Genomic DNA, 12,614 nt, shown 5'->3' with positions numbered 1-12,614 from the left:
GCATCAGAGTCCCCGAGCAAGGCAAGGGGCAGGGGCTCACCCAGAGCTCCAGACTCTGGTTACAAGAAAGAAAAGTCTATAGTAGCTGAACACATGCAGAGTTGGCAGTTATTTTAAGAAGCCATATCATATCTTTGCTGTAGATGATCCTGCTCAGCTGACACATATTGTGAACCACACCTTTGACAACCTGACATTGCCAAAACAAGCATAGAGAGGGCTGAAACTGAATCATCTTGGGGAATGACAAGTGTCTGTCCTCATACCATCTGGGCTTTTGCCCCATGCGTTATTACTCCAGCCTATGTCTCCTCTTCTGACTACTTATTGCTCAGAAAGACATTTGCACTGGAGTGTAGAAAAATCTCTTTTTCCTGTTCTTTTTGTAAACATAAAAAAGTGTTTTGTTTTTGTTTAGTTTTTTTTTCTGTTTGTTTGTTTGTTTGTTTACCTTTGTAAACAAACCTTTACCTTGTTTACCTTTGTTTACCTGTTTTACCTTCGAGTCACACACAATATTTGCAAGAGAATTTCCACTTATTTTTATAAGATCTCGAATGGAAGCCAAAGATTAGGCCTATGAACAACTTCAAGACAATTCAGTCCAGCTTTGCTTCAGTCCATTTGCTTCATTATCAGCCTCTAATTTGCTTCATTATCAACCTCTAATTGCATTCCCAGTCTTATATCTTAAGGGAAGCATATATGAATATATGGTAAATATATATATATATATATAAAATATATATATATAATATATATATGGAATATATGGTAAACTCATACCCACAAATTCTATTAACCAGAGAGCTATAAAGAACATTATATATGATACAGATACTCTGTTCCCATATGTCAGGGGACAGTACTTAGTGTAAGGACCACCATGACTCACAGGGTTGTGCTGAATCCCAAGAAAAAGTGGAAAACTCACACACAGGGGTGAGGATGGGCTTCCAGTACCTAAACGGGGCCTAAAAGAAAGCTGGTGAGGGACACTTTGTCAGGGAGTGTAGAGACAAGGAGTAATGGCTTTAAACTAAAAAAGGGTAGATTTATATTAGATATTAACAAGAAATTCTTTACTATGAAGGTGGTGAGGCACTGGAACAGGTAGTCCAGAGAAGCTGTGGATGCCCCATCCCTGGAAGTGCCTGGAAGTATTCAAGGCCAGGTTGTACGGGGCTTTGAGCAACCTGGTCTGGTGGGAAGTGTCCCACCCCATGGCAAGGGGGTTGGAACTGGATGGGCTTTAAGGTCCCTTCCAACCCAAACCGTTCTATGATTCTATGGCTTAAAGTTTCAAAACAAGCCCCACATCTTGGAAATACATAGACCCGTTCCTTCAACACAGGTTGTGAATTTGAAATGCTTGCTCTGCACAGCAAGTCTCTTGCATTTACACATTTTACTGATCTTTCTTTAAATAGGACACCAATTTTCTAAATACCATAACAGTTTGCAACATCAAGTGTCTCTAATGCTCAGCCACAGTTTCTAATGAAGTTACATCAAAAGCCCTAATCAGAGATAAAACCTATTGTTCCTAGTTTTCAGCTGAAGACTTGAAGTGCCAAAAAGCAAAATGCTAGATTTAGCAAAACAGTCAGCAAATGTAAAGTTTATCTTCAAGTGAATTGTTCCCAGAGCAAAACCTTTGGACTATCAGTCACTCAAACTCCCTAAGCTATGCACTAGAGATGTTAAATCCCCTGTAACAGAGCTCACAGCCCCTAAAATACTCAGGGTACTCAAAGCACTAGCCTAAAACCAAATTACTCAGGGCCTACCTCAAATCTACAACTATTCAATAAGGAAAAATTGAAAAACACTACAAAATCCTAAATCTTATTCTTTTCTGGAGCCATACTCTGATCAAGTTGTTAAATTTCATGCAAGAAGCACTGGATGAGGTACTAAAGTCTGTTTTACTCAGGAGGAACTCAAAACTAGATCACCTTAATGGGTACTTCTGGCTTTTATAGTCCATAAATCTGCTATATGAGAACAAAAATGTTTTAGCACACATCACCTGAGAAAATACAGAAGTCCTTCTATTAGCTCAGAGACTTTAGACTAGGATTTTTCAAGAGAGAAATAAAAGATGGATGGATTTTTACTGAGGTGATGACCAGGTTTAAAACTAAAGAAATGTTTATGTTTCAGGCAGGTAATGTGAATCAAGGTTTAACCTTTAAAATGTAAAGCTCAAAGTGCCATGCATACAGGATAGAAAATAGCTATACTTTTCTTTTGAAGTTATGAGGTATAGTGTTTTTCAAAAAAAAAAAAAGTGAAAAAAATTAAAAGAAATCATTTATTCATTTATAGATTATTTAAGAAGAAAATGGAATGCAGACATGAGAAAGAATACTGAAGAAATTTGCTATTGAAAGCCTGCCAAATTATCATAATAATGATTTTGAAAGTCTTTGCTTTAGAGAATGATGTATCTGTGAAGAGGATGTTCTTTCATGTTTGTCAAATGGGGCTGAAAAATCCAAATTCCTTCAATACTGCATTGCCAGCTAAGTGCAAACCTAAGAAATGCTGATTTACTGATTGAAAGCAGGTCACAAAGAGAAACGGCAGACATTTTGTTGGACTGGTGAAAACAAGACTTCTGATTCACAAAAAGTATTGAGGTTTGAAATCTGAAAGGGTTTTATTCATATGGGCACAAAAATAATTTTTTAGGCAACAAGGAAGGGACAGGGAAGCCCTGGAAGGGACTATATTGAGCAGCAGGGCCCTGAAGTGCAGTTTCTATAATCACTGATCCAGGACAGGACTTGATCCTGGAAACACGCAAAATCCCATGCGAACTCTCTAATTTGGAATATATTTTGGTGGTAGATCCGTGTGTGCTTCTCTTCCATTGGGTAGATATTCCACCCTTGATTTCAGACTGGTGGAAGTTATCCAGACAAACACATGTTCACAAAGTGCCCAGTCCAGCAAAACTCTCTCTTTTTTTTCCTACCTGTGGGGAATTCTGCACAATCCTCTGCGGCAAAATGGTTTTGGATAACAATAGATGTTATGATAAGACTGTGAATGTATACAGCACGTATGCGTGTAATATCTGAAAATGCCTGATGGGATGTTTGCCCCAAAATTGATTACACTGGAAGGAAATTAAAATAATAAAGTTTGCATACAGCAACCGCCAACCAGATAGAACCAGATTACCAAAGGATTTTCAAGCAAAGGAGTCTGCTTGAAAAGAATATAAGAAGCGTGAAAATTTGTCACTGTGGGGAGAGATGTTGGAATATGAACAGGGCCACAGTCAAACCAAATTTGACACTTCCAGAAGTTGTTCCATTGACCTCACAACCTCTATGCAAAGCCTGGTGGACCAAACTCCTCACCAGACACTGAAGCTCCTGCACCCATCTGGTGGGCTGGCACTGCAGGACCCACATCTTGGCTGTGCAGGTGTCAGCACATGGGAGGCTTTCTCATCACAGGCAGATTAGCAAATTGTCAGAGCAGCATCAACATTTTTAAGCATCTGGTAATGTGGTTCATTTGTTGTACTGCTGATATTGATCCTGAACGTGTAGTCCACTGATTGCTATTTAATTATGAGTTGTTAATGTATCGATACAGAATTTTGATCCTGATTTAATTTAAACCATGTGAGTTGAGCACTTTTGACTGCATCACCAGTTTTTCAAGTGTACAGAGCAATCAGTGCAGTAAAAGTCCTAAAGCAGCCCAATATAGTGGTGAGACAAAATAAGACACTTTGGGAAATTCAGACCGCTGCATAAATTGTGTGCAGTTTGCAAGTCTCATCTAGAGATGTGCTGAGCACCTGCATCTTTTGCAAAGGGTCTTTGGCACTTCAGTGTTATGGGAAGAGAGAACTCTTCTTTAGGATATTAATTTAATCTAACCAAGTTCATTAACAGTACTGGCTAAAATTTTCTACATACGACAGATCAAAGGGGTAGCTACTGGAGTGCATGTGTCTGTATAATTCTGTTGGCTTAACCCCAGCTGATTGTCTGTTTTTCCATCACAATACCATTTTTGTGTAAGCAAAATATAAAGAAAAGGTACATCTGTGCAAAAAGAAATGACAGCTTTCTGACAGCAGCTTTTATTCTCTGCAACAGACATACTGTGCTCAGCATTTATCATAGAAAAGAGCAGGTGGTCAAAGGTTTGATGCACAGAGAACTGACACTATTTGGTAGAGCTTCTGAATTAATAAAATCTTAATATTCTTCAATGAAACTAATGCTCTGATCTCAATATTACTTCTCGTGGTTTTTTTTTTTAATTCAGTTCCTTCACTGAACATAATCATCAGTCTACTAACAAATCTCTGAGATAATAACAATGAAGTTGGATCGCCAACACTAGAATTGAAATATGAAATTAATATTTTCTTCCATTTATGAATTTCTGAGACTGAAGCTTCACCTTCTTGTTTGTTTTTGTTTGTTTGTTTGTTTTGGCCTTAATAAACTTGGAATGATAAAGCAACCTTCCCCTGGTCTACCCTCTTCTACATCCTCCCCCCAAGCAGCTCACGAGAACAGGGAATGGGGGCTGTGGTCGGTCCCTGACGCTTTGTCTCCGCCATTCCTTCACGGTCACTCTCTGCCCCTGCTCCACGTGGGGTCCCTCCCACAGGATGCCGTCCTTCCTGAACTGAGCCTGTGGGGGCTGCCCACAGGCTGCAGCTCTTGAGGAACTGCTCCCTTATAGCTCCGTGCCTCAAGGTCCATCCATCCATCAGGAAGAAACTGCTCCAGCATGGGTCCCCCACAGGCATCAGCTCCCCCCAGGCCCCCTGCTCCTGCATGGGCTTCTCTCCAAGGGCTGCAACTCCGGCCCGGGGCCTGCTCCTGCGGGGGCTCTCCATGGGCTGCAGCCTCCTCCAGGCTACATCCACCTGCTCCACCGGGGGCTCCTCCACAGGCTGCAGCGTGGAGATCTGCTCCATGTGGGACCCATGGGCTGCAGGGGCACAGCCTGCTCCACCAGGGGCCTCTCCACAGGCCACAGGGGAACTTGTGCTGCGTGCCTGGAGCACCTCCTGCCCTCCTTCTGCACTCACCTTGGGGGCTGCAGAGCCACTTCCCACTCTCCCAGCTGCTGTTGTGCAGCATTTTTTTTTCCTCTTTCTTAACTCTGCTCTCACAGAGGTGCAAGCAACATTGCTTATAGGCTTGGCCCTGGCCAGCAGCGGGTCCCTTTGGAGCTGGATGAAACTGGCCCTTAATTAACATGGGGTGGCTTCTGGATTCTTTCCACAGAGGCCACCCCTGCAGCCCCCCTGCTACAAAAACCTTGCCATGTAAACCCAATACAGTTACAAAAGAAATCTAGATGCCACATTATTGTCACATTACATCCAAATTAAATTAGATTGAACAACAGTTTGTAGTGTGACGCTACAGAAAACATGATTGAGAGCTGTGTATACAGATGTGTCATGTCCTTGATCAGCCTGGGGGAAAGTTTCTCTGGGTACTACCTTGCATCTGAAATAATGTGTACTCCTTCTGCACTCACCTTGGGAGCTGCAGGGCTGCTTCTCTCTCAGTTCTCACCCCTCTCCCCCAGATGCTGTAGCACAGCAGGTTTTTTTCCCCCTTTTCCTTAACTCTGCTCTCCCAGAGGCCCAACCAGCGTTGCTCATCGCTTGGCTCTGGCCAGCAGTGAGGCTCCTTTTGGAGCCGGCTCCAATCTCACATGGGGAACCTGCTGGGCTCTGTTCACAGAGGCCACCCCTGAAGCCCCTCCCACTACCAAAACCTTGCCACAGAAACCCATTACACTTATTTACATATTTTTTATTATTGTGTCATTATTGGGTTTGCCGGGAGAAAGGGTGTAACAAATCTCTATTCAGATGTGCCCAGCAACAGGACAAGAGGCAACGGGCACAAACTGAAGCACAGGAGGTTCTGGCTGAATATGAGGGGGCACTTCTTTACTGTGAGGGTGACAGAGCAGTGGAACAGGCTGCCCAGAGATATTGTGGAGTCTCCGTCTTTGGAGATATTCAAAACCCATATGGATGCCATCCTGCGCAATGTGCTCTAGGTGATCCTGCTCGGCAGGGGGGTTGGACTGGATGATCTTCAGAGGTCCCTTCCAACCTTGGCCATTCTGTGATTCTGTAGTTATCTCACAAACTCTAACAATAAAAAGATGTAATTCTGTGCATGTTAAAGTTTTTCTGTGATTCACCTGAGGAATGTGTTAACTTGGAAAAAATAATAATAATAATAATGTATGCTCCAGAAACATGACCTGTTTCCATATTTATTTTATTTTTAAATTGTGACATATTATGCAAATCTTATTACTTAGATAATCATGGTGGCCTTAATACCAAATACAATATGTTTTGATAAATAAAACTTTATGTGTTAACATAATGCTATATTCTTTGGAACACTTTCAGCCACAAATTATTAAAAATAAACACATTATATGCCACAGGTAATAAAGATGAAACCATTCTGGAGCCATGTCTGCCGAAGAAGCACTCACCCTCTCTTTTCATGGGCAGTGTTTTTGTTTTTTTTTTTCATCCCTGATCTGGATTTGCTCTATAGAAAGGCATAGCTGGTCTTGGTTCAGGTTTCCCTTTAATGGTACAAACTGCTTTTCCTCGGCACCCAATGTGCCTTTCAACATGATGTTAGATGACAGAATAAATTGGTCATCATATTCACAAGCATGAAGGAAAGAAGTATAGCTGCCTAAGTTATTCTCTATCCAGACTGCAGAGTGGGGTGTTGCACTATGAAGCCTAATAAGATATTTTTTGTAATAAGATTTCTAATAATAATTCTAATAATAATAACTTTTCTAATAAGATTTATTTTTTTATTTTTATTTTTTGTAATTACTAGTAAAACGTTGGACTAAGATGATCTTAGAGGTCTTTTCCAACCTAAATGCTTCTATAAATGATTCTGTAAAAGGCCACATGCTTTGTATGGATGTGACAGTAAGTTCTCAGGATTTCTCTGGGCTTATTTTGTCCTTGTCTGATTTTAACATGTTTTTGTTGTGACAGCAATTGTTTAGCTGTCAGGTTTAGGTGTGGTTGACTTTAGTTCAGAGTGATAATGAGTAGTGCAGATTAAATTGTCTATGTTCCTAGAAAATAAAAATAATAAATATATATATATATATATATCTTTTAAGACCATAAAGATGTTACCAGAGGTCCCAGACTGCTAATGGTGAATTAGTGGTCACTACAAGAGCAGAACCTTATTAAATTTGTTAAGATATACGAAAGAGAACAGAAAACTAAGTAACTAAGATAGAAGGAAGCTCACATACACAGACCAGACTAGGAAAATGTATAACAAGAAACCCAAGTGCCCCCCAAAATAGAGAACGAAGGAACACACCAACACAGGCACCAAAATCCTACCAATGAATAGGTTTGGATGAGGACAACTTGCTGACAGTCCTGCTCACTTTGGTTTCACAGGTGCTGCAAGGTTGTGAACATCTGAGAAAATGTGTGGGTATTTGATAGTTTTTCGTTTATAACTGTTTTTGGTTTTGTTTGTTTCGTATTATTGAGGCTTTTCTGTATTAATCTGGACTATGAATGGTAGAATTATGGTGGCTGGACTAATTAGACTGACAAATTAAACTAACAATAAACTCTTTGCCGTACACGTATAAGGTACATTAGCTTTTGCCACAATAAAAATTTTGAGCATAGCAATTGATGGTGGGGGGAGAGGCAAACAGAGTTAAATCCAGTGCATAGGGAACACCTTCTGAGTGAGAGATCTGGACATCACTGATGCTGGAGAGAACCTCTGTCTGGTGTATGTCCCAAGCACATGGGTCCCCACATCCTGGCCAGAGCCAGGTGATCTGCCAGGACCACTATGAAATAGTCACTGAATGGACCGGAATTCAAAGGATGCAAACCATGATTGAATCATGTTTCTTGCCTTCTTCAGGCTATATTTTCTGATACACCTTCTGCAAAATGCAGCATAGAAGCTGTCCCTTTGTGGACAGCAGCTCTTCTAAGAAAGTCAAGGAAAAGACAGCCTGAATTGGAACCAGCAGGAGCTCCACAAGCTCACTACAGCTTGCAAGTGTTTCCTAGAGTTCATTATCAAACTGGTGCAAGTGCCATCTGAAGACAGAGTGGTGGGAAGAAAGGATGAAAAGCAGTAAAGTAGATTACGCTCAATCAGAAAAAATGAACATTTGTTCTGGGGTAAAATGGCCACAGCCTAGAATACTTTGCTTTAAACTCACACTTACTTTAATCTGTACTGACTCCTATGCCATGGCTAACTTTTTCCTCTTTCACTCTTTTTTTTTTTTTTTTGGAATAAGCAGATTAGAAAGCTGCTTAGCAACAGGGTGTACAGCTCTTATCTCTGTGCCTTAAGAAAGAAAAGGCAGTGATCTCAACTACAACAAACCTATGAATTTGACCTCAGCAGCATGCAAGATAGCAGAACACTCTGTGAAGAGATAATAATTACAGACAAGGTAATGACTGAGAAATAGGCCTGCCAAAAGTGGATTGCACAGACTTAATCAATATCATGGATAAATATCAGATTTTTGAATTATAGTTTGTGTAATATTTTGGCAAAGGAAATGCAGTGAATCTAGACTCTTTGAAACCATTTAACACACACACAAACGTATTAAAATAGGACAAAAGTAAACTCTTTGTCAAGATAAAAAACTGATTGCAAAGAAGACTAGAGAAGTGATGCTGAAATGATGACTTTGGTTAAAGGGAGGTTATTAGTAAAAGCTCCTCAAGTTTTTAACTTCTAATGATATAGGTACAAAATGCCAAGGTTGCAATTAAATCTGAAGATCGTGCCAAACTGCTTATCAGTATTTGCTTATAAGTGAAAAACTAGCAAATTCTAGAGAAAGTACTGAAGTTTAAGGATTAGTTCAGTATGAAAGCTCATATAATTAAATTTAAACTGGAAATGAAAAGAAGATTTATATCCAGTGGAACACAAAACTGAAACAGATGACCTCTTTCTACAGTGTACAGAACGGACTGATCCTATCATACATCACACATTGGAGTAAAGGGGAAAAAAAAAAAAAAAGGTAGAATTTGTATTTTTTAAATTTTCAAAAAGTTTTCCTCATCAATAATGGATCATTAGCACAAAGTATCAGACTCTGAAACTGCCAGTGATTAAACCACCTGGGCCATTAACAACCTGCATAAAGTAAGAGACTTTTCCCCATTGGGCTGTGATTAGGAAACACCTGTGCTTGCATTCGACTTAATTTTGAACCAGCACAATTGCAACAGATTATACCATGGATTAAAAATAAATAAATAAATAAATAAATAAAAAGTACTTTGCTCTCAGTAATACCTTGGCATGATTTCAAAGAATATTTGAATATTTTCTTTTTCTTTCTTTTTTTCTTTCTTTCTTTCTTTCTTTCTTTCTTTTTCTTTCTTTCTTTCTTTCTTTCTTTCTTTCTTTCTTTCTTTCTTTCTTTCTTTCTTTCTTTCTTTTTTCTTTCTTTCTTTTTCTTTCTCTTTCTTTCTTTCTTTCTTTCTTTGTTTCTTTCTTTCTTTCTTTTTTTCCTCAATGCAATGTAAACACAGCTCAGAGAAGAGGAAGAACATGCTTAGTGACTTGCAAGGCTCCTCACACTGGCATAAAGTTCTCTCAAGGGAAAGAAACGTATTCAGTATCATGAGATTCATCGGCCTAAGCCACCTTCCTGTATTATACCATAAACAAAAAGAGCAATGGAACCTCTGCCCCTAACTCTGCAAGAGCATGAGAGCATGATAAGCTCTTTTTTATTATTTCACTATATTAATTGCGTATTACTGAGGCACTCATCAGTACATGGGATATCTAGTCAAGGCTGAGAGATATGACCCAGGACCTAAAAAGGACCTACTCTGCCTTGCAAAACTGGTAGTTGTGGGTGAGTTGTGATAGCCCAGGGCATCTGATATAATAATAGTTATCTTTGTTTGGACAACTGGATCTGTCTCATGCCCAGAGGGCTACAAAGATGATCAGAGGGCTGGAGGGAACAGGTTGCCCAGAGAAGTCGTGGATGCCCCATCCCTGGAGGTATTCAAGGCCAGGCTGGATGGAGCCTTGCCCAACCTGATCTAGTGGGTGGCATCCCTGCCTATGGCAGGGGGTTGGGAGTTAAATGATCTTTAAGGCCCCTTCCAACCCAAGCTATTCTATGCTTCTATGATTCTGAACCTGAGAAGGAGCAGCCCCGGCTGTATGTACAGACCAGGGTATGAGAGGCTGGAGAGCAGCCCTGTGGAAAGGGATCTGGCCGTTCTGGTTGCCAGCAAGTTGAATTTGAGCCAGCAGCATGCCCTGGCAGCCAAAAGGGCCAACCATAGCCTGGGGTGCATCAGTCACGGCATTGCTAGCCGGTTGAGGGAAAGGATTGTCCTGCTCTGCACTGCACTGGTACAGTCTCATCTCCAGTATGTGTGCAGTTTTGGGCATCGCAGCATAAGAATGACATAAAACTATTAAAGAGTGTCTAAAGGAGGTCAGCAAAGATGGTGAAGAGTCTAGAGGGGAAGACGTGAGGAGCGGCTGAAGTCCCTTGGTTTGTTCAGCCCAGTGCAGAGCAGGCTGAGGGGAGGCCTCATGGCAGCCTGCAGCTCACTCACAAGGGGAGCGGAGGGGCAGGTGCTGACCTCTGCTCTCTGGGGACAGCGACAGGACCCAAGCGAACGGCATGGAGCTGGGACAGGGGAGGGTCAGGCTGGGTGTTAGGGAAAGGTTCTTCACTGAGAGAGTGGTCAGGCACTGGGACAAGCTCCCAGGGAAGTGGTCACAGCACCGAGCCTGCTAGAGTTCAAGAAGTGTTGGGAAATGCTCTCAGACACAGCTTGACTCATGTGATAATAATAATAATAATAATAATAATAATAGTAATAATGGTAAATGCTCGGTGAATTTGGAGAAAAAAAAATGTCAGGTAATCTAAAAATCTGTCATGGTGCTAAATAAATTTATTGACCAGATTTGAAATAATGAGGTGTGGAATGTCTTCTGATGGGATTACACAAATGAGCAAGCAAATAAAAATATTATTCTTTCCATTGCAGAGAGAAATAATAAATAAATAAATAAATTGAAATACATATATTCAGCACTCTCTGGATGGTTCTAGTAACTTCAGGTCTTCAGAAAAGAGTCAATATTTGTCACCTCTTTAGTTACTGAATTACATTGTTCTCTGACTTCATATTTCTTGTGCTGCTCCTCCCCTTTTCTTTTTTTTAACTGATCTCAGTGAAATAACATGAAAAGCAAAAGGGTAATAACCTTTCATAGCCATTTCCTTCCTTTTTTTTTTTTTTTTTTTTTTTTTTCCTACCTTGGAATACCTGGTTTCTCATCATCTTTACATCACTTTATGTTGCTAAGCCATGTAAAGGATACATAAATACCAAACAAGTACAACCTCTACCAGATAAAAAAGTAAAAAAATAGACCTCTGTATATGTGATTCCTCCTCGATGATAAATTACACTACAGTAGACTTTAGGGCAAGAATTAACTACGAGACTTATGTCTGAAGTTCAAGTTTTGAATTAAAATTTAAAACGTTCATACAAATCTAGTCTCTTGAATCTGCAATTCTCAACCTGGCAATTTTGTAAGAAATGAATCACTGATAAAATTTCTTGTTTTTCTGATTTAGTCACAGCTGGAAGCTAAACAAGAACAGCAGCTCCTACCAAGTTATTTTCATTTTTTGTCCTGCCCAGAAACTGAAATAATAATAATAACAACAACAACAACAACAATAATAAAATAAAATAAAATAAAATAACATATAACATAATATAACATAAAATAAAATAAATTTGCATTTCAATACCAGTTTAGAAGCTTTGTTTTAAAGACAAAAATTGAACAAACTTTTTTTTTTTTCCTTGTGTTTCATTTTCATTTATTTTTAATCTGAATCAGAATGTCTTTAACACACAATAGATCTAGTTTAATTGCTATCATTTGGATTAAGTGTACTTGAGAGGTCTTGATAAGCCTTTTTATGTCTGTATTTACTACTGCTATTTAACTGAAAAATGTTCAAAGCCAGGAGTGGGAGTTAAATGCATGACTATTATTGGCATTCAGTGATATTTATTCAGTGGGTACCTAACTGTTCTCCATCCAATACAGGGAAAAAAAAAATCTATAGAAAGAGACAGTTCTCATCCTGTGAAAGATCACTGTCTCAATGGACAGGACAAGATCACTATCCTCATTTTATAATCCTGTTAAATTAGGCACAGATACATGATGTGCCTAACTTTTAGCCTATTTTCTGGGGCTGGGGGTAGGGAATAAGCCAATAGATTAAATTTTTAGCACCATGGGAGTCAGGAGAAATTCCACGTGAAATTTTACACAGGAATCCAAACAGCGTATTTCTCCAACCCAGTGCATGGGATGCTACATGGCAGCACTGGGCACTGGGGCATAAAGTGGAGATGTACAAGCTCTGTTATCATTTGCAAGTTCTCGGGTAGGTACCCAGGAGTAGGTACCCAGGAGAAGTTACCTTCCTGTAGCCCTTTCTTCATGTGAGTCTCACTG

Source organism: Cygnus atratus, chromosome 1 (assembly GCF_013377495.2).
Source record: "Cygnus atratus isolate AKBS03 ecotype Queensland, Australia chromosome 1, CAtr_DNAZoo_HiC_assembly, whole genome shotgun sequence".
Lineage (NCBI taxonomy): Eukaryota > Metazoa > Chordata > Aves > Anseriformes > Anatidae > Cygnus > Cygnus atratus.
The sequence above is the reverse complement of the archived record's forward strand: the minus strand, read 5'-3'. Positions refer to the sequence as shown.